The sequence below is a fragment of the Rhincodon typus genome, chromosome 24 (assembly GCF_021869965.1).
Source record: "Rhincodon typus isolate 14 chromosome 24, sRhiTyp1.1, whole genome shotgun sequence".
NCBI classification, from domain to species: domain Eukaryota; kingdom Metazoa; phylum Chordata; class Chondrichthyes; order Orectolobiformes; family Rhincodontidae; genus Rhincodon; species Rhincodon typus.
The window spans coordinates 41,285,685-41,312,709 of record NC_063355.1 but is presented as its reverse complement, the minus strand read 5'-3'; the positions used below and the strand labels follow the sequence as shown (position 1 = coordinate 41,312,709).

The window sequence follows — 27,025 nt, the reverse complement described above, 5'->3', positions numbered from 1 at the left end:
GGTCTCGCCAAATATTGTCAAATAATTTTTGTTTTTTGGTGGAGGGAAATTGCAATGACTCCACATATGCACAGGGTGGTGACACCTGTGACAATGGGGGTTGCTGATGGTCTGTAACAGTGGGGGAGGTGGTGAGAGACTTGTCACAGTGCAGGAAACATAGCGTAATGGCGTGGGAGGGGTGAAAAATATGAACAACTAGGAAAGTGGGTGGAGGGAACAGTTAAATCGGCACACTTTTAAAGTCAATAGCATCAAGTAAAAACCAAAAGAACTGCGGATGCTGTAAATTGGGAACAAAAATTTGTGGGAAAAGCTCAGCAGGGTACTTTGTTTTTGTTCCCTTGAGGGATATGGTATCACTGGCCAGCGCTTATTACCCACCCAAAGTTGGTTGATTGTCACATTTATTCTGAGTACAATGAAAAGCTTTGTTTGTGAGAAATACAGGCAGATCATAGTAAGGAAGGACATTAAATGCTTGGATAAAGTGAGGCATACAGGTTGCACTGCACAGGAGGTGCCCGAAGGAAGATCAACATTAACAAGATCAGCATTATTTGAGGCTAGAGAGTCCATTCATCAGTCTAATAACAGCAGGGAAGAAGTTGTCCTCAAACTGGTTGGCGCGTCTTCAAGCTTCTGTGTCTTGTGCCTGACAGAAGTTGTTGTCGGAGAGCATTACCGTGATGGGAGGGGTCTTCGATGTTGGTAGCCTTTCTGTGGCAAGGAGAAGTGTAAATGGAGTCCACGGAAGGTTTGCTTCCTCGATGGTCTGGGCTGTGCATAAACTTTCTGTAGTTTCTTGAGTTTCTGGGCAGAGTAGTCCTGGACAGTATGCTTTCAATGATGCATCTGTGGGATTTGGTGAGGGTCTTTTATGGACATGCTGAATTTCCTGAGGAAGATGAGGCATTGTGCCTTCTTGACCGTCCCATCAACATGGGAAGTCCAGGTCATGATGTTGGTTATCGTCACTCCTCGGAGCCTGATGCTGTCAACCCTCAACCTCCATTCCATTGATATAGGTGGGGGTGTGTTCTCTTGTTTTCTTTCTGAAGTCATTGATCGATGATCAGTTCTTTTCATTTTCTCAACATTTGAGAGGTTGTTGTCATTGCACTACGCCACCAAACCCTCTGTCTCCTTTCTCTATTCTGACTCATCGATGTTTGATACTCATCGTTGTTTGATACCCATCCTACCATGGTGGTGTCGTCAGCAACTTGTTTGTAGAAGCCATTCATTCGGAATTTGGCTACATAGTTTTGGGTATATAGGGGGTACAGTAGGGGGCTCCAGTGTTGAAGGTTTTTGTGGACGAGGTATGGTTGTCTGTCTTCACTGGCTCAGGAAGCTGACAATCTGGTTGTGGGGGCGAAGCCAAGACCTCCGGAGTTTTGAGATCAGCCTGGAGGGGATAATGGTGTTGAAGGTGGAGCTGTAGTCGATGAGCAGGAGTCTGATGTAGGTGCCGTTTAATTAGGGAAGCAAATGAGGTTTTGTTGATGGCTGTCCAGATGTTCCAGGGATGAATGCATGACCAGGGAAATTGTCTACTGTGGACCTGTCACCTCAGTAGGTTTTGCCGAAATCATCATAATGCTTCTATCTAAATTTTAATTGGGAAACTACCAAGTATGCTTGTCTGCATGCTCCTTCTTTCGTACTGAACTCTCATTCGGAGATCCTGTCCTTAATTGACCTTTAGAATACTTACGTCTTGCATATTCTCAACATCTGATAAAATAGAGGCATTTCACCTAATCTGCTAATTGGTTGGGACCAGAAAGTTACTTAATGACTATTTTAGATTGGGCTAAAATTGTCATTGCTGAAATGACAATTTTAGCCCATGTTCACAACAGCAATAGAATTCGAAGAATGCGAAAACACAGTCTAATCCCTCCAAACTATTTCGCTGAAGAGAAGCAACACAAGCACATCATATATAAAACTCGACCAAGGTTCAAATCTACCTCTAAATGAAGATTGCAGCACGATCCAGTGATGGATCTCTAAACCCTTTCTGGAATCTTGGAACTTTTTTACGGAAAAGCATAGACACACGGAAAATAAGACCAGGAATAGGTCATCCAACATGACCCTGGCTGGTCCTCTGTCTTGAAGCCATGTTTCTGTCATTGTGCCCCTTGAAGCCTTTAATCCCTGGAAATTTATGTAAGGCTTTCTCAGATGTGTTCAATGTCTTGACCTCCATAGCCTTCTGTGTAGAAACTTATGTAGGTTCTCCAGACTGATGGCTAAGATGACTGGTTTGGAGTAGGAGAGATTGGGTTGAATGGGCCTATGCTACCTAGACTTTAGAAAAGTACAAGGGGATCTCATTGAAATGTATGAAATTCTGATAGGGCCCAACAGACTGGATGCTAGCATGGGTGCCTCCCCTGGTGTGGAGGTCCAAGAGAATAGGTCACAGTATTAAGATACGTGGTAGATTTGTGGGTCCTGGGGGTGTTGAGAAATGTAGTTTAGAGGGTGATGGTGAGTATTGTGTTTTGTTCACTAGAACCATAAACTGAGCACAGAATAGTTAAACTTGAACAGGCAAAGGGAGTACTTTATTGTCAGTCTCTAAACTCCGCAGTTGGTTTTTAAACTGTCCTGCTAGCTCCCCCTCAGGTTCAGCTGACCTGACTTAAAGGGCCAACACACACCCAACTCCCCTCCTGTCTACATTGACATGATCAGTCTCCCAGGGGTTTGGCGATTCCGAGGAGAGACACTCCTCATTTTGGGAACTTTTTTTTTTGTATAATCATCTCCCAGGCTTCTGGAAGTGCCTGTTGTTCCCCAGAAACATTCTTCTGGCTGTTATTCTGTGACAGTGCTGTTATCTCCTTCCTGGGTATGGTCAACCTTAGCTCTGAGGCGCACGACTTGGTCGACACCACTGGTCACCATCTGGACAGGCTCCATGTTCTGAGCTGAGACGACCATCTGGTCTACCTTGTCCTGTGGCGGAGCGAGCAGGCGATTCCTGGAGCGGCAGCAGAGTGAGTCCTTGATGGAGGCTGGCATGTGGAAGCAGTGTGGCTTCGTGCTCTTGGGCCTGCAGGCATGGACTGGAACTTAAGTACTTTCGGTCACTTCACTGTTCCGTAATTTTTTTTACTCTTAAAGACACTTATTTTTACTTGAAGATTTGTACCTGCGCTGGTGCCATTAAAGGCAACCATTGTGAAAAAACAAAAATATCACTGTACTCCTGTACTGAAGTACATGTGACAATAAAGGGTATTCTATTCCATTTCTCCAGACCAGTTTATTACTAGTCTGCACCGTATATGGCAACGGGACTGTCTAAGCCTTCATCACTGCTGGGATCCATTTCTGTTTAATTCCGGCCCAATATGGCTTCTCCTTTTTTGCAATATCCTCAAAAATCCTCAGGTTTGAATTGTGAAGTTCCCGCCTTCTGACCATTTGTCCTCTTTGATTATGCTCTACCAGCTCTCAGGTCTCAAGTGGCACTTATTAAAACATGGTTCTCAGCTGGCAATTGAAAATCAAAGACGCCGCTGAGCACGGATTATCATGCGTGGTGTGTTCCTGTATGTGCCAAGGAACTTGTTACCAGCCTAGCAAACCCTCCCCTTGAGGCCTCTTAAGGCCCGATGTACAAATCTGTCTGCTGTTTGTTTGTGGCTCATTAGAACCATAGAACATGAGGGAGATGCAGGATAAACGTGAACAGGGAATATTCTATTAGAGGTGTTTCAGTTTCACAGTTGGTTTTTAGACCCCACCACCACCCCACCCAGGTCACTTGACGTCCCAAAGGGGTATCTCACATCAAACGATATAACTGTGGGAGTGAAGAAATTGGCCCTAATGTTTATTCGAGAGTCTAGGTGTACCAATCTTGGGGAATAACATTACAAAGGTTAGTTCAAATATCCCTTTGTGGTCAAATAGCATACCAAAGCTCAATCTCAGTGTGAAGAACTCTTTCACCGTTAAAGTGCCATGTGGATATTAACACCAATAAAATGAACATTCAGCAAGTGCTCCTGTGCTCAGAAGAAAACTGGAGGATCAGGAAAGTGAACCTTTGCATTTGATGATCAAGTCCTTGGCTAGTTATGGAGTGTGCTTAAAAAAACACACACAGTATTTCTAAATGAGTGATCTGTAATTGTGGGAGTGACAAATTGTCATGTCTCTCAGAGCACAAACTGACTAATAGTTGCACGTGGTAGTTCTTCTGTTTACATGTGGATTATGATTCACAGATGTATTTGCACTCTAAGTTAGGGGTGAGGGTAGTGGATGTGGGTGAGTTTGAATTAAATCATAAGTCAAGTGTGACATTGGAGTTTGCTGCTACATTTAGAATGTGATGCCATGCTTCAAATATTTTAAGCTTGAAAGCCGTCACAACAGGAATTACTGTTTGGAAAGAAACCTGAAACACTGATCATGGCAGAAAAATAACCTGCCTTGTAGATGATATCGCTCAGCTCTCCATGCTATTTGATGAAAGCAGGAAATCTTGGTTTGTATGCAATTGCCATCAAAAAGAGTTTCAGATCATCATGATTCTGCTGCAGCCAGACTCTGAAATTCCTGCATTTTTACTGCAAATTTTCCCTTAATGGAAGCAATTATATCTTTAATACAGCAAAGATAAGCATGCAATTCTAAAAATATATGTTAGAAACCTGCAAAATTGCACTCTTTCTTGTTCTCCAAAACCCATGTCTCAAAATGCAGCAGAATAGTTGCATAGCTCCTTAGTGGATTTGCAATATTGCATGTTTATCCCTACTCTCTGATAACTTAGGCCTTTTGTTCCTCATTCTTCCTAGTATTTGCTCAGCAATAACGCGCTCAGTGATGCCCAGTTTGGGTTCCACCAGGGCCGCTGAACTCTTGACCTCATTACAGCCTTGGTTCAAATATAACAGCTGAATTCCAGAGGTGAGGTGAGATGAAAGTGACATCCCTTGATATCAAGGTTGCATTCGACCAAGTGTGGCATCAAAGAGCCCTAGAAAAACTGGACTCAATGGGTATCAGAGGGCAAACTCTCCAGTGGTTGGAGTCATACCTGACACATGGGAAGATGGTCATGGTTGTTGGAGGTCAATCATCTCAGCTCCAGGACATCTCTGCAGTGGTTCCTCAGGGAAGTGTCCTCGGCCCAACCATCTTCAGCTGCTTCATTAATGACTTTCCCTCCATAAGGTCAGGAGTGGGGATGTTTGCCGATGATTGGAGCTGAATATTGTGCATTCGTGACTCCTCAGATACTGAAGCAGTTGGTGTTCAAATGCAACAAGACCTGGACAAATCCAGGCTTGGGCTGGCAAGTGACATTTGTGCCACACAAATGCCAGGCTAAGACCATCACCCCTTGACATTCAATGGTGTTACTGTCACTGAATGCCCCACTATCTACATCTTGGGGGTTATCATTGACCAGAAACTCAACTGGACTCGCCACATAAACACTGGCTGCAAGAGCAGGCCAGAAGCTAGGAATACTGTGGCAAGTAACTCACCTCCTGACCCCTCAAAGCCTGTCCACCATTTACGAGGCATAAGTCTGGAGTGTGATGGAATACTCCCTACTTGCATGGACAGATGCAGCCTCAACAACCCTCAAGAAGCTTGACACCGCCCTCTTGATTGGCGCTATATTCACAAGCATCCACTTCCTCCACTGGTGCTCAGTAGCTGCAGTGTATATTGTCCACAAGATGCATTGCAGAAATTCACCAAAGATCCTCAGACAGCACCTTCCAAACCCACGACCACTTCCAGCTAGAAGGACAAGGGCAGCAGACATCTGGGAATGCCATCACCTTCCAGTTCCCATCCAAGCCACTCACCATCCTGACTTGGACATATATCGCCTTTCCTTCTCTGTCGCTGTGTCAAAATCCTGGAATTCCCTCCTTAATAGCATTGTGGGCCAACCTATAGCAGGTGGACTGCAGCGGTTCAAGAACGCAGCTCACCACCTTGTCAAGGGCAGCTCGGGATGGGCAAGAACTGCTGGCCAGCCAGTGGCACTCCTATCCTGCAAATGAATAGAAAAAAAAAATTGCTTCTTCTACTTGTGCTGGGAAATAAGTTCTTTCTGAGGTTTCAGGAGAGTTCCCCCCAACACACTGCGGTACTTCCAGTGACCTGCAACTGTGTACGTTTACTGTAATCTGGGGTTGATCTGAAATTTTTGAGGTTCTTCTCTACCTTTGCCCTAATTCCACTACAAACATCTGCCCTCTTCATGGCACTCATATTAATTGCTGCTGCAAATAGTTTGTAACAATGTTGTAATATAACAGGATTTGAGCTGTGAGAGAGTAGTTCATAGTTGTATAAACCCTACAGTGTGCTTTCAATTTAACTGCTGACTTTGTTTTGCACATGTTATGTATGCAATGTTGCAAACTATTGAAATGATGTAGAAATTATCCCCTGCCCTGCTATTTTTATTGCAGCTTGAAGATTACACATCTTTAGAAGGGGGCTCTGGAAAAGGTTATTGTCTTCCATAACTATTCTGACATGTTAGTCAAATTAAAAGACGACAATGGTTTTCATTTTGTCTTTATTTCTGAAAAAAAATTTGCAGTGGCCCATTGAAATTTTACATGATTGCTTAGACTGCTGCAGAACTGAATCGAATAAATGGAAGCAGAATGAGCTGTAACTGGATCTTGAGCTGAAGTGTGTCATGCTATATAAAATAATACCTCATCAGTTTTGGAGAGAAAAATGAGTTCATTAATGGTTAAAAGTCAGCAGCAAACTGGAGCTGCTTATATGAATTCAGACGATTAACATATTTTGCTTTGAAGATTTTAAACAGCATTTCCGTCACTGATAGTAGATCTGGTTGCTTCATGAATTTGCATTTCTGAAGCTAATCCTGTGTTTGAAAATTTAAAGTATGAGAGCTCGAGCTTAAGATATCTAAAGCACCAAAGTTCCCCATTTAATCATGGGAAAATCCAGCATATTTGAAGCCTTTTTGTACCCTGCAATAGACGAGTTTTGATAAACAAATTTTTCAAGCAGGACTGTTGATAAGTTTTGTTGATTATTTGAATTTTAACTTGATTAGCTCTCAGCCATGGCTCAGAGTACCCATTTGCTCCTATTTGAGTCAAAAGATCATATGATCAAGCCTCTCTTCAACACACAACCCAGACTGACTGTATGATTCAGAGGATTGTGCCTATGGCAGTGCAGAACTGTTTTTAGTGCATTTTATTTGGGAACTAGGAGCTGAGTTCTGTGTTTTCAGCTAAAATCATTAAGACAAATTATTCAGCAGTTTATTTCATTAATCTGTTATGTTTGGTTGCCATTCTTCTCTATCGTGACATTTTTCTTTCATTTCTGCATTTTGGAAGTTTTGATTCGTTTTTTGAGAAACACTTCAAAATCTCTTCAGGCCACAACAGCTGCTTAAGATGTGCAGGTTTGTTCTATCACTTTAAAATGAATTTTTAAAAAAAACTATGCTGCGAAGTGATAGACCTGGTTCATGACTAAGATTGACCATTCTTGTTTCTAGATGTCATAGGGACAGGTTATGCTATAGTCAGGTGAAATATGCACAGGTGACTGACTTGTATTCCATCTAAACTCTTGCATTGACTAGCTGTTCAACTCAGGAATGTTGTAAATTCACTTCGGGATTCTTCCAAACAGCATGTGTGTGGCGAGTTCTTTTGTTTTTGAAAGAAGACAAGATAAATTGGGAGAACAAATGGTTCATCAACTGAAATGAGTCAGACTGTGTTAGTTGCAGGCTGGTAGTACTGTGGGCTCAACAGCAGCCAGTTTTGAGAGGAGCAGCACAGACTTTCCATATTGAAGATGCCCTGGTGTCTCGGCCTGAACTTGAACCCTTTCAATTTCCTTTTAGTGGAAAAAATGTACTGTTGACTTAGTCAAATGTGGGATCAAGTTGTTTATGAGAATTAGAGTCAACTGTTTGCACTTCCTGTATATGTCGTTTAACAATGTTCTTGTGCCTTGATCTTGTCAAGAAATATCAATCTCAATTGTTAGTAGTTGAGCATCTCTGGCCCATTCAATCAAATATCTCCTCCTTGTCTTTTTAAAGGCATTTTTAAAAGAAGTTGAAGAAAAAGCCATTGCATTAAAACTCAAATCAAAGTTTCTGAAAATCCTTGCACAAATAATCGTTGTATATTTCACTGATCCACAAGGTCATTTGTATCTCCAAAGGGGCTTTTCCCGATTTAAATTCGAGATTTTGCTAACAATTACTTTATACCTTGGAATCTCTTGATCATTTGAGTCTTTTGGTGGAGCAATAATTTTTATTCTTCAAGATTGGGCATTGCTGGCAAGCCATGTCTTGGTCATTAATCACTAATTGCTTTTAAAGGTGGTGGTGAGCCACCTTCTTAAACATTACAGTCTATTCAGTATATGTACGCCCACAGTATTATTCGAGAAGCAGATCCAAGATGGACCCAGTAATATTGAAGTAATAATGATGGTACTTGCAAGTCCGGATGCTTTGTGACTTAGAGGGAAATACGTAGGTAGTTTTGTTCCTGTGCAACAATTGTCTTAAACTGAATGGTCAAATGTTTGGAAGTTGCTGCTGGAGAACTTTTGAGTTACTGCTGTGCATCTTGTAGTTGGTACCCACTACAACTCTTTGGGTGTTAGAGGAAATGGATGTTGATATTGATGTTTGGGGAGCTAATCAAGCAGATTGCTTTGCTTTGTTCTGGATGACATCAAGCCTCCTTGATTGGGGTTAAAGTTCCACACATCAGGCAGGTGGAAAGTATTCCATCATACTCCTGACTTGTGGACAAGTTTTGGAGAATAGGAAGATGAGTCACTCCACCACAGAATTCCTAGCCTCACCTGTTCTTGTAACAATAGGGGAGATTTCAGTTGTGATGACACCGTTTGAATACCAAGAGAAGATGGTTGGATTTTCTGTTGTTCATGATGGTCATTGCCTAGCACGCATAGCACAAATGTTTCTGAAGTAACGACCCAAGTCTAATATGGCTTAGGTTTTGCTTACTATGTTTGGACAAAACCGATTTTTCTGTTTTGGAGGAGTGAATAATAACACTGAATGTTATGTAATCATCAGTAAACCACCCTAATTATGACCTTTTTGAGGGAAGTCATGGATGAAGCAGCTGAGGATGGTTACGCCCTACACTACCCTGAGGAATCCTGCAGTAATGTCTTGGGATTGAGGTGATCGGTCTCTTTAAAAACCACAACCATCTTCTCGAAGTTACACGAGTCCATATTTGACTGCAGTTTAGCAATATCTCTTTTTCATGTCATAGTTGGTAGAATAATGACTTAATGCCAAGGACAGTCACTCTTAACTTTTTGTACTGGCTTGGACCAAGGCTGTAATGAGGGCAGGAGCTGAGTAGCATTGGCAGAGCCCAGAGTGAGCATTCGTAACCAGGAAGTACAATTTGAATCCACTGTCGATTATCCTTTGATAATTGCAGTGATCATCAAGCATAGTCTGATGGAATGGTGGTTTGCTGGTTTGGATTTGTGCATTTTACACAGGCGTGCCTGGGCAGTTTATCATGTTGATGGCTGAATGCTTTTATTTTTATAATGAAGTAGCATGGCTGGTGACCTACCTAGAACTGGAGCAGGGGTCTTCAGCATAGTTTTACAAATGTCAGTTTCAACTCCTTTTGCAAAATCTAGTGCCTTCAGTTTGTTGATATCATGCGAGCATAAGTCGAATTGGCTGAACGCTGGTGTCTGTGATGCTGCAGACCTGCAAAAAAGGGCTGGAAATGGATCATTCAGCAGGCACTTTGGGCTGAAGAATATTGCAAATGTTTTATCTTTATCTTTGCACTGATGCCATAGAATGTCCTGAAATTGAGGACAGAGATAATTGTGGGACGTTGTCCTGTTTCATTGTCCATTGGAATGTGATTGCACGCGGCAGGACCAATGAGCTTAGATCGATCAGTTTTGCGCAGGCTCATTTGGTCAGTCTGCATACTGCTTCAACTGTTTGACAAACAAGTAGTGCTATGTTGCAGCTTCACAAAGTTGAAATCTCAATTTTTAGGTATGCTTGGTGCTGTTCCCCACCAGCCCTTCTGCACTTGACCTGGGGTTGATCCTAATACCAGATGTATGGCCATGCACAGTAAAAGGAACAAGAAAACTGGTTCTTCACAATAAATAAGGAAAAGGAGAATCACGATGCTCAAATCTGAGATGAAAGCAGAACCTTCTGGGGCTCAAAGAATCATTTCATAAAATCTACCCTGACAAGTTGATCTGAAATTTGTACCATCAAACCTTTCACATTGAGACACCTATCCTTTCTTGGCATAAATTTCTGACTCTCTTAGGTGGCACGTAGGTGCTACAGGTTATTTGCTGTTTATTTTCATTTGTAGATTTTAGTCTGGCAGTTTGGACTGTAAATTCCAGGGATCATTGAATGGGACTTTCACTCACCATGTATGCTTAGAGTCCTGTTGTTCAAACCAAGCTGGTTGTCTCGTTTCATAGAAACTGCTGATCTAAGCTGACTTCAGCTTCCCTTTCAAAGACTGACTCTTCCTAAATACTGTTAGTAAGCAAAGCAGCCCATTGAGAGAGACCCTGTTTATGGTTAGGAATCAATGGGCCACACCCAAGAATGATCACTGATCACTGTTAAAAGGTACGTGTGTACCGATACATTTGTTCATCAACATTTACTGATGGCACTTGCATTCTTGTTTTAAGAAAAATTTTGTTCATTTCTAATCTTGGTATGTACATGCTTATGAATGGATTTCCACCTCAACTGCTTGTCTGTTATTGGTCATACAAAGTGCTCTGTGTGTGGTAACACCTAGAGTACCATTGCAACTGTATATGGGATAATTATGTCTTGATGTGGTCTGGAGTTTTAAAAAAAGGCATTTTGGACAGCTACGTGCATAGGAAAGGTTTGGAGAGTTACGGGCCAAATGCAGGAAAATGGGACTAGTTTAGTTTGGGAAACTTTGTTGGCATGGACAAGTCAGACCAGAGGGGGTCGGTCTCTGCTCTATGACTCTCTGACTCTATTTCATAATACTAGATCTTTCATATGTTGAAATCTTTGGTTACCAGAATATCTATTACACAGCACTTACCCAGAGTTATTTTGTCATGTATGTGCAGTTGTTTAGAATGCACCTAGCTCACAATTCATATGAGAACATTGTTCATATCCGCTTTCTGAAGATTTTAACTTCTCAGAAGTAAAGTTGTCAATTTTATTGTGGTGGAGATTGTTCTCCAGTATTGCTGTTTTTGTTGCCTTTTCTGCACTGAGATTTGGTTAACCTATACTGGAGCTCTTGCGCACAATAAATTGGGCCAAATTATCAATTTTTGTTTGAAGTTCCAAATGTGGAGCTGTGTTGGGGGGAGGAGGAAGAACAGGTGTCATGTCTGTTTGTATAGATTTAAGTACAGAATTAAAATAGGCTTCACTTTTTAGTGGTGTGTCAAAGTACATTGCTACAAATTTTGTTTCCAAGTTCAGATTTACAAAGGGAACAATTTGCATAGTTGTTCTGTTCAACCAGTATTTTAAAACACAAATTTATTCTAGTATTGTTGTTTCAATAATGTTAAGATTTCAAGGTCTCAGTTGATTTTATCATTTCTCACACAACAGGTTTCCTGAAAAACAGTCTAAGCCAGTTGTGGATCAAATGTCTAGCATCTGACAGGTTTCTTCTGTAGAGCACTGTACACAGGGTAGGTATCATTTCTTTTTTTCAATTGTGATGACCTTATTGGTGCTCCATTTCTTAATTTTGGAGGACAGTATGTTTTCCTGTTAGTATCTTGCTTAAGTGAAATCTGTAAGTTCAAAGTAGGGCAAGGCCTATGGAAAATAGACAAGATATGAAGAATGGTTTTGGTCTTTTAGAACTCTGGGTGATCTTTTTATTCATTTTTTTTTTATTTTGGTTTGAGCTGGGAGCTGAAGGTGACCTTTGGACTGTGGATAGCATCTTGTCTTTTTCATTAAGAGGAGAGCTAAGAAACTGTTACTTGTTTGAGGCCAGGCCTGGAAGGTTGCTTGCGGATTGATTCTTGTTAAAAGTGCCCTTGAACGCTTCGATTCTGAAGAGGCATAATGTTCAAACATCTGTTTAACCTTCTTCCCCTCTCAACTTAAACCTATGCCCTGTGGTATTTGACATTTCCACCTTGGGTAAAAGACTCTGACTATCCACCCTATCCAAACCTCTCATAATTTTGTAAACTTCTACCAGGTCACCCCTCATCCTCCAATGCCCTAGTGAAAACCATCAAAGTTGTCCAACTTGTCCTTGTAGCTAATACACTCCAATCCAGGCAACATTCTTGGAAACCTCTTTTGCACCTTCTTCAAAATCTCCACATCCTTTTGGTAATGCAGCAAGCAGAATTGCACACATTACTCGAAGTGGCCTAATTAAAGTCTTGGACAGTTGCAACATGACTTGCCAGCTTTTATACTCAATGTCTTGACTGATGAAGGCAAGCGTCCCATACACCACCTTTTGCCATCTTATCCACTTGTGTTGCCACTTTCAGGGAGGCATGGACTTGGATACAAGATTCCTAAAGGGTCCTGCCATTTACTATATGCTTTCCTTTTGCATTTAACCTCCCAAAATGCATCTCCTCTCCCTTGTTTGGATTAAAGCCCACCTGTCATTCCTCTACCTAACTTTCTAACTGATACATATCCTGTTGTATCCTTTGATAATCTGCTTCACTATCCATAAATCTACCTTTTTTTTTGTTTTAAAATGTCGTCTGCAAACTTAGGACCACCTATGTTTTCATCCAAATCATTTGTTTTTTGATTATATTTGTAAATATCTATATATATCTGTATAAAAATTATTCATGGGACACGGTTGTTTCTAGCTAGTTAGTATTTATAGCCTAACCATAGTGGTCTTGAAAAGGTGGTGTTGAGCTGGTTTCTTGAACGCCTGTCCGTGCTTTTGTAGGTTGACCGACACTGCCATTCGGGAGGGAGTCAGGAGGTGAGTTACTCGCTGCAGTATTCCTGGCCTCTGACCTGCTCTTGTCGCCACTGTTTTATGTAGCGAGTCCAGTTGAATTTCTGGTCAATGATAACCTACAGGAACAAAAACAGGAGTTGCTAGAAAAGCTCAGCAGGTCTGGCAGCATCTGAAAAAAATCATTTAATTTTTCAGGTCCGATGACCCACCCTCAGTTCTGAGCTTTTTGTGGTTGTAGGAAGACAGTCATCTCTGCAAGACTTCCTCAGGGCAGTGTCCTAGGCCAAACCATCTTCAGCTGCCTCATCAACAACCTTCCGTCTATCATAAGGTCAGAAGTGGGGTGTTTGCTGATGATTGTACAATGTTCAGCACCTTTCAAATCTCTTCAGACCTGGAAGCAGTCCATGTTCAAATGGACTAAGATTTGGACAATATCAAGGCTTGGGCTGACAAGTGGCAAGTAATATTCATTCTACAAATGCCAGGCACTGACAGTTTTCAATAAGAGGCAATCGAAACACTGAACCCCCACTATCAACACAATGCGGGTTATCAAAACCAAAAGAACTGTGGATGCTGTAAATCATGTTCAGAAACCGAAATTGCTGGAAAAGCTCAGCCTCAGCTCAGAACTGAGGAAGGGTCACCGGACCTGAAAAATTAACTGATTTTTTTCAGATGCTGCCAGACCTGCTGAGCTTTTCCAGCAATTTCTGTTTCTGATCATGATTTACAGCATCCACAGTTCTTTTGGTTTTGATAACCGGCATGATATTGACAGTGGGGGTTCAGTGTTTAGATTGCCTCTTATTGGAGATGGTCAGTGCCTGGCATTTGTAGAATGAATATTACTTGCCACTTGTCAGCCCAAGCCTTGATATTGTCCAAATCTTAGTCCATTTGAACATGGACTTCTTCCAAATGTGAACAGTTTTGAAAGGTGCTGAACATTGTACAATCATCAGCAAACACTCCACTTCTGACCTTATGATAGAAGGAAGGTTGTTGATGAAGCAGCTGAAGATGGTTTGGCCTCTGACACTGTCCTGAGGAACTCTTGCAGAGATGACTGTCTTCCTACAACCACAAACATCTTCATATGTGCCAGGTATGACTCCAACCAATGGAGAGTTTGCCCCCTCATTGTCATTGATTCCAGTTTTGTTTGGGCTTCTTGAAGCTACATACAGAAGGGCTGTTATACTCAACTCTGGAATGCAGCACTTTGTTTGTCCATGTTTGAACCAAGGCTGTAATGAGGTCAGCAGCTGAGTGAACCTGGTGGAACCCAAATTGGGCACCAGTGAGCAGGTTATTACTGCGAAAGTGCTGCTTTATAGCACTATTGATACCTTCCGTCACTTTATTAGTGATTGTGAGTAGACTGATGGGGGGTGGGAGTAATTGGCTGCGTTGGATTTGTCCTATACTTTATGTACAGGACGTAGAAGGACAATTCTCCACACTGTCAGGTAGATGTCAGTGTTACAATTCTTCTAGGAGAACAGCAAGCTCTGGAGCACAAGTCTTCAACACCGTCGCTGGAATGTTTTCAGGGCCCATAGCCAATACCAATGGTATTTTTTGATATCACAAAGTGAATTGAATTGACTGAAGACTGGCACTTGTGATGCTGGCTACCACTGCAGGAGGCAGAGATAGATCATCCAGTCAGCGTTTCTGGCTGAAGATTGCTGAGAATGTGTTAGCCTTATTTTTTTGATGAGTTTGGCAATTTCATCATTGAGGATATTTGTGGATCATCCACCTCCAGTGAGTTGGTTAATTGTTCACCACTATTTACGACTGGATATGACAGGACTGCAGAGCTTAGATCTATTCTGTTGATGGTGGCATTGCTAAACTTTGTCTATCACTTGCTGCTTATGCTGTTTGGCATGCGGTTAGTCGTATTTGGTAACTTCAGGTTGACCCCTCATTTTTTAGTTATGTCTAATGCTGCTCCTGCTCCCTCCTTTGAACCCGGATTGATCCTCTAGCTTAATGGTAATGGTTGAGTGGGAGATATCCTGTGCCACGACTTAAGATTGTGCTGGAGTGCAATTCTGCTGTTGATGGACAACAGTGCCTCATGGATGTACAGATTTCCTTCTTGAGTTTCTAGATCCATTCAAAGTCTGTCCTATTTAGCACCGTGCTATTGCCACACCAAAAGATGGAGGGCATTCTCAAAGTGAGGGTGGACCTTCGTCTCCACAAGAACTGTGTGATGCTTGTTCTTAGCGATTCTGTCTTGGACAGATGCAACTGCTGCTGGCAGATTGGTAAGGATGTGGCTAAGTATGATCATTCCATTCTGGTACCCTCACCACCTTCCACAGACCCAGCCTAGCACGGAGTCCTTTTAGTACCTTACCAGGTTGATCAATAGTGCTGAGCACCCTTGGTGGTGGACATTGAACTCCTCCACTTAGAATACATTTTACACCCTTGTTCCCCTGCCCCCACTTGGTGCTTCCTCTAAGTTGCTCAACATGAAGGAGTACGGATGCATCAGCTGAGGGACGTTGGTACATGGTAATGAATCAATTTTAACTAATTGCTTTGATTTATTGTCATGTGTATCTAGTTACAAGATAGTGGAAAGTATTATATAGTGTCCCCACTTTCTGGTGCCATCTTGAAACACCTGAACAATAAACCAAAGCAGAATATAAAGGCAGAAAAATAAAGTTCAACTTTACAGGTCTTGTCTGCTAATTCTGCTCAGCACTTAAGTTCATTGCCCATGTTTAACTTGACATCACAAGACTTCATGGAGTCTGGAGTCAATTTGGAAGACTGTTGGGGCAACTCCCCCCTGCCAATCTACCACTGTGCTGTCACCACTGTTGGTTCTGTCCTGCTTTTGGGACAGAACGTAGCCAGAGGGTGTTGGTGGTGTCTGGGACATAGTCATACTCACAGAATCATACCTCATAGACAATGTCAAGCTATTGCTTGACTAGTTTGTGTAGCAGCTCTCCCAACTTTGGCACCAGATCCCAGATGTAAATGAGGAGACTTGGAGGATCAAAGGGCTGTTTTTGCCATTGTCTTTTATGGTGCCTAGCTTGATGCTAAGTGGTCTCTCCAGTTTTATTTCTTTCTTGAGACTCCATAATGATGCAGCTGATGGTTTGCTGCGCCATTTTAGAGGGCAGTTGAATGTCAACTACATTGCTGTGAGTCTGGAGTCCCACGTAGGCCAGTCTAGCTGGAGATGGCAGATTTCCTTCTCTGAAAGACACTAAGTGAGCTAGATGGGTTTTTCTGATAATCAACAATAGTTTCATGGTCAAGAGTAGATTTTTAATTCTGGGTATTTTTCATTGATTCAAATTCCACCATCTACTGTTGTGGGATTCCAACCTGGGTCACCAGAATGTTAGCTGAGTTTCTGGATTGATAGTCTGGTGACAATACCATGAGGCCATCATTTCCCTTATTCTGTATGTAAACTAGTAATGCAGCAATTCATGTCATTGTAGCCAGTATGTGTCATGGCTTTATATACTGTTTGTCATGGGCACGTTTATGCAAATTTGTAGAAATTCAGGTAAGTTTCCTTTTTTAAGAAAAGTTTGAGGTTGAATCAAGAAGGATCTAAACATGTATTTACAAGTCAAAAATTAAAATTATCTTTTCCCTCTTTTTGTAGTCCAAGTTTCAGTGTTCCAGTGCTTTTCATAAGCTTTTGTAAAGAAATGTATTTTTTTGCACCAGTTCTCTTGTTCTGAACAGTTTCTTGTTACAATATGATCTAATGGGTGCACTTTGGTGTACTCCTTGACAGTGAGAACTCTTCATGCGAGCTTTTTGACAAGTTGTTCAATCAAAGGGCAACACAGCAGTGTTGTTGTTTGATGCACATATAGTTAATGTACTTTTGAGGAGTGCTTGTTGGATGCTGAGCAGGACTGGTATTTTGTTGTTTTACTCTAGATGGATAGTTCTTAAGCTCAGTTCTAACTTTCAACAACTATTGGCATAGTTTTGGCACTCGCCTGGTCTGCCTGTTCATCTCCATGCCTTATACCAATGATTAACCTATTGATTTATCAGGGGTAGTAGGAACTGCCGATGCTGGAGAATCTGAGATTACAAGGTGTAGAGCTGGATGAAGGAGAGAGAGGTATCAGAGATGGTCCAGGTGAACTTAAGGTTGGGGTGGAAGGTGTTAGTGAAGTGGATAAACTGTTCGAGCTCCTTGTGGGAGCACAAAGCGGCGCCGATACAGTCATCAATGTAACGGAGGAAGAGGTGGGGGATAGGGCCAGTGTAGCTTTGGAAGAAGGATTGTTCCATGTATCCTACAAAGAGGCAGGCATAGCTTGGCCTCATGCGGGTACCCATGGATCACCCACTTTGTCTGTAGGAAATAGGAGGAATTGAAAGAAGTTGTTGAGAGTGAGGACGAGTTCGGCTAAGCAGATGAGGGTGTCAATGGAGGGGGGCTGGTCGGGCCTGCGGGACAGGAAGAAGCGGAGGGCCTTTACACCCTCTGCATGGGGGATGCAGGTGTAGAGGGACTGGACGTCCATGGTAAAGGTGTTGGGGACCAGGGAATCAGAAGTTTTGAAGGAGGTGGAGGGCGTGGGTGGTGTCACGGACGTAGGTAGGGGGTTCCTGGACCAAGGGGGAGAAAATGGAGTCGAGATAGGTGGAGATAAGTTTGGTGGGGCAGGAGATACCTCTCTGTCCTTCCTTGACCTCTCTGTCTCCATCTCTGGCATCCACCTGGAAAGCGATATCCATTTCAAGCCTACCGACTCCCATAGCTACCTAGAATACACCTCCTCCCACCCACCTTCCTGCAAAAAGGCCATTCCCTATTCCCAATTCCTTCGTCTCCACCCAAGATGAGGCATTCCACTCCTGGACATCCCAGATGTCCTTGTTTTTCAAGGACCGCAACTTCCCCTCCACAGTGGTCGAAAACGCCCTTGACCGTGTCTCTCGCATTTCCCGCAACTCATCCCTCACACCCCCTACCCGCAATAACAACCAAAACAGAATCCCCCTCGTCCTCACGTACCACCCCACCAACCTCCGAATCCAATGCATCATTCTCTGACACTTCCGCCATCTGCAATCTGACCCCACTACCAAAGACAATTTTCCCTCCCCACCCTTATCTGCTTTCCGGAGGGACCACTCTCTCCGTGACTCAAAAAAAAAAAAAAAAAAAAAAAAAAATCCCACCACACCCGGCACTTTTCCCTGCACCCGCAGGAAGTGCCACACCTGCCCCTACACCTCCCCCCTCACCCCCATCCCAGGCCCCAAGAAGACCTTCCACATCAAACTGATGTTCACCTGCACATCTGCTAATGTGGTATACTGTATCCGCTGTTCCCGTTGTGGCCTCCTCTACATCGGGGAAACCAAGCAGAGGCTTGGGGACCGCTTTGCGGAACACCTACGCTCGGTTCGCAACAAACAACTACACCTCCCAGTCTCGAACCATTTCAGCTCCCCCTCCCAATCCTTGGACGACATGTCCATCCTGGGTCTCCTGCATTGCCACAATGATGCCACCCGAAAGCTGCAGGAACAGCATCTCGTATTTCGCTCAGAAGCCCTGCAGGCCAAGGGTATCAATGTGGATTTCACAAGCTTAAATCTCCCCTCCCCCTACCACATCCCAAAACCAGCCCAGCTCGTCCCCGCCTCCCTAACCTGTTCTTCCTCCCACCTCAAGCCCCACCCCCATCTCCTACCCACTAACCTCATCCTGCCTCCTTGACCTGTCCGTCCTCCTTGGACTGACCTATCCCCTCCCTAACTCCCCACCTACATTCACCTTTTACTGGCTCCAACCCTGCCTCTTTGACCTGTCTGTCTCCTCTCCACTAATCTTCTCCTTTATCCATCTTCTATCCGCCTCCACACCTCTCCCTATTTATTTCAGAATCCCCTTCCCCTCCCCCATTTCTGAAGAAGGGTCTCGACCCAAAACATCAGCTTTCCTGCTCCTCTGATGATGCTTGGCCTGCTGTGTTCATCCAGCTCTACACCATGATTTATAGGGGAGTTTCTTTCGAATTGATTTGAAGGGATTTTAAAAAAGTTGAAGTTACAATTACTCTCTTGGGCTTGGCATTTAAGATAGCAGAAGAGTTATTGGCTTTATTTGGCCAGCTGGTGAGAAAGGATCAGTATGCAGTCTGTTTTTTACCACTCCTTGATTACTTGCCAATTTGTATGGAAAATATTTTTTAAAAAACTAAAAGTTTGCACATGAAAATTTCCTACCACCGTTCCTTTTTTTTTGGAGTATTCATATCAGAATTGATATTCCACGTGCCTGCTGCCTTAATTGGAGATTGAATGCTGAGTAAATATTTGTTTCTACATCAATAAATGTGAATCCCATATTGTGTACTACATCTTGGAAAAAGAATAACAATGAACAGTTTCAAAAGAGAGCAATAATCTTTCGCACTTGCGCATGTGTATTAAAAGGTCTGTTGACAGAAACCAGGTATGCCAAGTTAGTACTTCCTGTCACAGGGACAGTAAATGTTGGGATTGAACTGCTTGTGGCAGATGTAAATGGAATTTAATGTTGATAAAGGTGAGGTGACCCAATTTTACTTAAATTTAAAATAAAAGAACCTTTTAGCAAAATAAGTTCGCATACAAAAGTAAAAATACATTGTGTGTTGCCATTGAGACCACATCTATAGTTCAGGTTCGATGCCCTTAACTAAGGAAGGATATATTGCCTTCAGGAAGTACAGCCAAAGTTTACAAGTCTGTCTGTTGTGGGAAAGGAAAAATAGTCAATATCTCCTTTTTAAAGAATAGAGTCGACTAGTCCTGTTGTCCATACTTGTAAGGGATTGGGATGTGCTTATATTGAAATACCACTTATAAAGCAGCTTGACAGCTTAGATACTGGAAAGATATTTCCTGTACCAAGGAAATCTTGAAGTTGCGGTCATAGTCTCAGAATAGAGGGTTGGCCATTTGGGACTTGAATAAGGAAAACTTTATTCACTTGGAGAGTTGTGGATATTAAAATTCTCCCCTGCAGAGAGCTGTGAATGCCAAGTGGAGGGTATTTGAGACAAAGACCAATATCCTTTTTAGTACTTGAACAATCAAGACAATAGGGTATGTCAGGTTGAGATAGAATGGCAAAACAAATGCAAAAGGCTGAAAGGCCTAATCTAGCTCCTATTCATGATACTTTTAAGCTGTGCTCTTTTTACTGTTGAGAGTTTCTGCCCTTGACGTCAAGGTTGCATTTAACAGGGTGATATCAAGGAAGTCTAGCAAATCTACAGTCAGTGGGAGTTAAATGGGGTAGAGACCCTGCTGGTTTGGGTCAAATGTAGTGCAAAGAAATGTTGTTCTTGTTGAAGGCAAGTCATCTTAGCTCCAGGATATCTCTGCAGAAGTTTACCAGGGTGCTGTCCTTGGCCCAAACATCTTCAGCTCCTTCATCATGACATTCCTACCATCATAAGGTTAAAAGTGGTACTCATGAGGAAAATGTTCAGCACTATTCCCAACTTCAGCTTCAGATGCCAAAGCAGTCCATGTCTAAATACAGCAAGACCTGGAAAATATCCAGATTTGGGCAGACAAGAGGCATAATGTTTATGCTACACAAGTGCTAGACAGTAACCATATCCAACGGAAGCATCTCTACAACCTCAAATCTAACCATTACCCCTTGAGATTCAGCGACATTACTGTTGCTGAATCAACATTCAGTGAGTTACCATTGACCAGAAACACGATTGAACTAGTCATTTAAATACTGTGACTACAAGAGCAGGTCAGTGCTAAGAATACTGCAGCAAGTAACTCATCTTACAAGTTCCTGAAGTCGTCCATTCACTCCAAGACACAAATAAAAGTGTGATGGAATATTTTCCTCATTTACCTGGATGAGTGCAGCTCTGACAACAGTTGGGAAGCTTAACACCATCCAGGACAAAACAACCGGCTTAATTGGCACTGCATCCACATTCACTCCCTTCATCACCACTGCACAGCAGCAGCAGTAGTAGTAATGTGTACATCTACAAGATGCACTGTTGAAATGAACCAAAGTCCTTAGAATTGTCCAAATTCATGACCAAGGATCAAGGACAAACATAGCAGGTGCATTGGAATACCACCACCTATGCGTACCCCAACAGGACATTTACCATCTTACTTTGTAAATATATTGCTGATTGTTCAACGTCACTGGATCAAAATCCTCAAGCTTTGTCATGCCTTTTTGAATGTCCCTACACTAAATGGACTGCAGTGCTACAAGAAGGCAGCTCACAAACATCTTCTCCAGGGCAGTTAGGGATGGGGAAATAAATGCTGGGCCAGTGAGTGAGGGCCACATCTCATGGTTTCATTTTCAAAAGTTGTCAGTAGAGTTGCCAAGTTGCCAAGTTTCTTAAATTACCACATGAAACTTGGATTTTGGGATAATTCATCTAAGGAAAACTAGAGTTGTGTTAAACTTTCAAATCATAGTTGTATGTGTGCTGGCTGAAATCAAGATGTTCCACTTTAAACCCACTGAACAGCTCCTAGCATGTCATATCTATGGTCATTGAACTTGTGACGAGGGGAAATTGGTTCATCCCATCCACTGTCTCTAGGCCCTCATGATTTTTATACACCTCAGTTAACACATAGTTATGAGCATATGAATTTGGAACTAGAATAGGCCATTTGGTCCTGGAGCCTGCTCCACCATTTAATAGGTCTGGGCTAATCTGATCTGTGATCTGCAACTCCAGTTTCCTGCCTAATCTCTTACCATTTGGCTTCATTGACAGTCAATAATGTAACCTTTTGCCTTAAAAATACAGCATGGCCCAGTCTTAGATAATTCATGACTTGGCCTTCACTGCTGTCTGAGGAAGTGAATTTCACAGACTTGTTGTCATCTAAGTGAAAAATCTTTTCCTGGTCTACATCTTAAGTGGGATACTTTATTTTTAAACTTTATCTTTTACCCTCTAGTTCTGGACGCTCTGAGGGAAAACCTCCTTTCCTACTTACCCTGTCTTTTTCCCTTTTAATATCATGTATGTTTAAAAGCGATCACCACTTACACATCTAAACTCCAATAAACACAGAGCAACCTTGCTAGCTCTTTTTATATAAGATAACCCTCAACCATGAATCAGTCAAGTGAATTTTGCTTCTAATGCAGTAATGCCTTTCTTTAAGGAAACCAGAACTGTGTGCAGTATGCCAGATGTACTGTCACCTAAAAGCTTTATGACTGTAACCAGGTGTCCCAAACTTTTAAATTCTATTCTCCTAACAATAATTCACAACATAATTCAAGTCCCTGCTATTTTGTTAATGTGTTGTGTAACACTAATGTGCCTACACATTTGTTCTTCCTTCTCCTGTTAAATTGTTTTGAAGTCTATGCAGCCAGCAGTGTGATGCTTTTCTGCTCTTCAGTTCAACTCATGTTGTCTCATTTGACCTTGTGTGGCCTGGGGCCAAATTTTGTTTGATCATGCTCCTCAAATGTTTTGAGTGCTTTACCTTGAACAAGGCACGATAGAAATTCAAGTTATTGTTGCAATACTGGCTCTGCATAACTGGATCTGATGTCAGGCTGCAAATAATTGTCTCCAAGTGCTGGAATGATGTTGCTTTTTGGTTATTTGCAGCTGTTCAGTTATGTGACCATACTGTGTAATTGATGAGGTGGCGGATTCTAGACAAGATTCTAACAGGATATTGATCAAAATTGGCAGACTGAAATCTCCAAACTGTACCTCATTAGCGTCTCAGCTATTGGTCTAACAATCGGCAAACCTGCCAACATTAAAAATGGAGGATTGAAACCAGTTCTTTTTCTGTGTTTTATAAATATATTCAACAAAATGCTGACCAAGCCAGCTGTGATCAGGTGCAGTTCTTTTTTTGGATCTGGAAGATCCCACGGCACTGGGGAGAGAGAATGGCTAAGTGATGATGTCATTGGGTTTGTAATTCAGCAGCTCAGCTTAATGCACACTTGATCTAAGTTCAAATCTGACAGCATCAATTAGTGGAATTTAAATTTCAAGAATAAATCTGAAGCATCAAGCTGGACTCAGTAACCATGACAATTACCATCAATTGTTCTAGAAATCTACTTGTTTCACTCATATCCTTCAGAAGAAAATCTACCATCCTTGCTTGATCTGGCCTACGTGTAACTCTAGATCTTCAGTAACGTGGATGACTCTTAACTGTTCTCTAGAATAGCCTCGGAAGACACTCAGTTCAAAGGCAATACAGCATGGACATTAAATACTTAATTTTCTGGTGATGTCCGTGTCCCATGAAACAATTAAAAAGTTGGGCAATTTTAAGAATAGGACATTGATCCCATGTTAAATTGACCCTGTTTGGACTTTTCTTCTGGTCAGTGCCTGTATGCTTGGGTCATTGCTATGCATATTTGCTGAGTAAATTCCTTCTGTGACCACCTAGGATCAAGCCCCACTGGTTTTTTTTCTTTGCATCAAGGGCTTTAATTGGATGAATATCTTTGCATTTTGAGTTATGGTTCACATGTCGAGAATCCAATGCTTCTGTTCTAAAAATGCTGTTTCATCTGTTAAGTAAGTTGAGAATTGGGGTAACTAGGGAGAAGAGGCAAGTCAAGGCATTTTAATACTAGGAAGCAAGGCATGGAGGAGAAATGTGATTTTCAGTAGAAATTAAATGTGGGCATAAGGCAATTGGCTAAACTTGGAAAATATTTGAGTCTGTCATAAAGGATGCAATAACAGGGCATTTAAAAATACAGAATATACTTGAGCAGAGTGAGCATGGCTTCATGAAGGGGCAATCATCTCTGACAAGTTTTTGGCAGTTCTTTTGAGGAGGTTACAAACATCTGTGAGCAGCCAGGCCTGGCAGTGCTCCCAGGGACTTCTGGCTGCAGTAGGCCAGAGAAGGGACTACTGACTTTGAGGCAGCAGCTGCAGCAATCATGATGTGGAATGCCTAGAACGGGGACTCCTGGCATCATCAAGAAGGCAGCGGAGCTGGGGACTTCCTGGTTGTGGAGCAGGTGTGGGTTAAACGTGGGACTCAGTAGTTGTGTTGGTGGGGTGGGCCCAGTGGCGACTGGCATAGATGGTGGTGAAGGAAGGGTGGTGGTGCAGATGTTGCTGATGAGCCAGCTCCAGACTCCTGGTGGAGGTGGCAAATGAATATAAACTCTTTTGGTTGCATTGTTTTATTCATAAAGTATTGAAAATGGCACCAGCAAGTGACGACAATAAACTTTTCAATTCAAAGCAGGATATACAAACTGGAAGCAGTGGACTTATCAAGTGCCTTGTAAAAAGTACTGCCATTAGAATACTTTAATGATGGAGGTAGTATGTTAGCATAGGTGGAGGATTAGCTAACCAGTAGAAGTCAGTTACGATAAGCATTTTCAAGAAGGCCATCTGTAATTAGTGAGGTCAATGGGGATCAGTGGTAGGACTGCAGTTATTTGCAATGTGTGAATGACAAGGATGAGGAAAGTCCATGTATATAGCCAAGTTTGTGGATGGCATTAAAATAGGTGGGAAGGCTAGTAGTGAAGATGGTACAGTTGGCAAAGCAATGTAGACAGGCAAGCAGCTGGGCAAGTACTTGGCAGATGGAATATAATGTGGGGAAAATGTGAAGTTATGCAGTTTGGCAGGAAGAACAGAGGATCTGAATATTACTTAAATGGAGAAAGGTGGCAGAAAGCTACAGAATGGAGAGATTTGGGAATTCCCCTGAAATACAAAAAGCTAGCACCCAAATTTAGTGGGTAATAGGGAAGGCAAATGAATCGTTAGACTTCATTGCCTTGGGACTACAGGCCAAAAGTAGTGAGGTTTTGTTAAAACTATACAAATTACTAGTCAGACCACAGCTGAAATACTGTGAACGGCTGTGAACTCTTATTGAAGGAAGGATATACTGGCATTGAGGTCCGGAGGAGGTTCACATTGTTGATCCTGTGTTAAGAGGGGCTGTCGAATGAGATGTTGAGTAGGTTGGGCCTGTCCTAGCTGGAACGAAGAAGATGCGACAGTCTCACTGAAACATACTAGCTTCTTGGAAGACTTAACAGGATACTTACAGAGGGCATAATCTCAGAAGAAAGGGTTGTACGTTTAAGACTGAAGAATTTTTTTTCTCTTGGAGGGTAGTGAATCTGTAGCATTCTTTACTGCAGAGGACTGTTGAGGGTGGATCATTAAATATGTTCAAGACTGAGTTAGGCAGTTTTTAACCCGGGCATCTAGGGTTATGAGGAAGAGGCAGGAGAGTGGAGTAGAGAATTAACAATCAGCCATTGAATAACAGCAGACTTATTGAGCTAAATGGCCTAATTCCCCTATTTCTTATAGTCTTATCGGAGTTTAAAATTTGGAGTCATGTTGGAAGGACAACTTAGAAACTAGACTATTTTGGGTTTTTCTTTTATTTTGGTTCTGTGGTGTTACCCGCCTGAAATTTAAGTAGCTCATGACATGTTCAATGTCAATAATTGGGAGACAGCAATTTCCAGCAGTTTAGGCATCTGATTTTAAGCTGTTGCTGTGCAGTGTACTATGAAGACAAGTGGAGTGTTTGTCTGGTTTCATATTTCTTCTCAATGTAATATCTGCTGTAAACCAGAATTGACTAACTTTTAAAGACTTGTCCATTTGTTACATGATTGCTATCTAATTTTACTGGTGGGAGGATGTTTGAAACTTCATAATTGATCATGAAAGTTTTTGTTTGGAATTAATTCTGATCTCCATAATTCTAAATAGTTGGAGGTATGCATTTTGCTCGCTGGCAGTCCATGAGCATTTAATCGGAATAACTTTGCGTGGCCAAGTCATAACGGCTAATTTACACTGCAAGTGCCCTTTTGAAAATGTGTTTTAGAAATTCCTGATTTAACTTTTACACTGCTGAAATACCCCTATTTAATGTGGAAGTATTTAGTTTGCAGAAGGCCGAAACGGTTTACCAAATGTACCCACTGGCTGAAGTGCACTACCACACCTTTTTTATATTATGATTCACAGCAGGGTATATTGAAGAACCGCAGTGTTAAACTTTTTGTTTACAATGCTGTAAATCTAACATGCTTCACAATCAGGTAACAGGACATGGACTTTCAGTTGGAGAAGGGTTAGCAATGATTGTTGAAGACAAGATCAACAAAGTAAATACAAAGATTGAGGGAGAAATGAGAGTTGCAGTCAGGCTGAAAGATTCATGGAATGTATTTTAGAATGTGTGGTTTAACGGGACGAGGGCATCTCCACAACATGAACTGAAAATGCATGGATCAAAAATGCTACAGAGGCAAACAAGGTCAATCCCATTCACCAGTTATTGCACAAGGTTTTAAAAATTGATGTGTTGGCTTATGGATAGCAAATGGAGTGCAAATTAAGATTTGGGTGACACTTGTATGAATAAGTTGGAGTTTATGAACAATTAATAGAAAACAGTCATGCCTCTGAGGATGTCAAAGACATGTCTAGGAGGTGTAGAGTGGAAATAGAAATGGGGTCCTTTGGTAGCTTGTGTGTTTAATGTGGATTTTGACATTAACTCGAACGTTTGAGGTACATGATCCGGCTGGGTTCAGTCTCCAAGAGGAAGGAAGTTGAATCGAGATTTATTTCTGGTAAGTCTAAAAGAGGGCGTTGGCTTTGTCAATTGAAGATGGATTTTTTTCTCAAAGACTTTGTTGGATAAGTAATTGGAGGGTGGTGAATGCAAGGTTGTTTATAAATGCTTTCTATAGCTTATTTTGGTACTTCATTTGGAAAAATGTAACGCATTCAGTAGTGTTAAGTTGTAATGATGCAGGCATGCAAGTTTACTGTTGATAAAATCAATGCCATGTAAAGCAGTGGATTCAAAGGGTTTATGGTATTTAGGCACTGAAACAACTTAACTTGCTAAGCATTTAAAAATGCTGTGATGAGGTGTCTTTGTTT

General features: G+C 42.0%; 1 protein-coding gene across 1 annotated transcript in view; it reads left to right on the top strand.

Annotated features, from left to right (window-relative positions):
- The window catches only part of arvcfb (ARVCF delta catenin family member b), a 302,822-nt gene that overhangs the window by 84,908 nt on the left and 190,889 nt on the right, over window positions 1-27,025 (top strand). The window contains exon 3 of the mRNA XM_048611754.1: window positions 11,693-11,775. The gene's annotated coding sequence lies outside the window, so the exon portion shown is untranslated. The remainder of the gene's footprint in view (window positions 1-11,692; window positions 11,776-27,025) is intronic.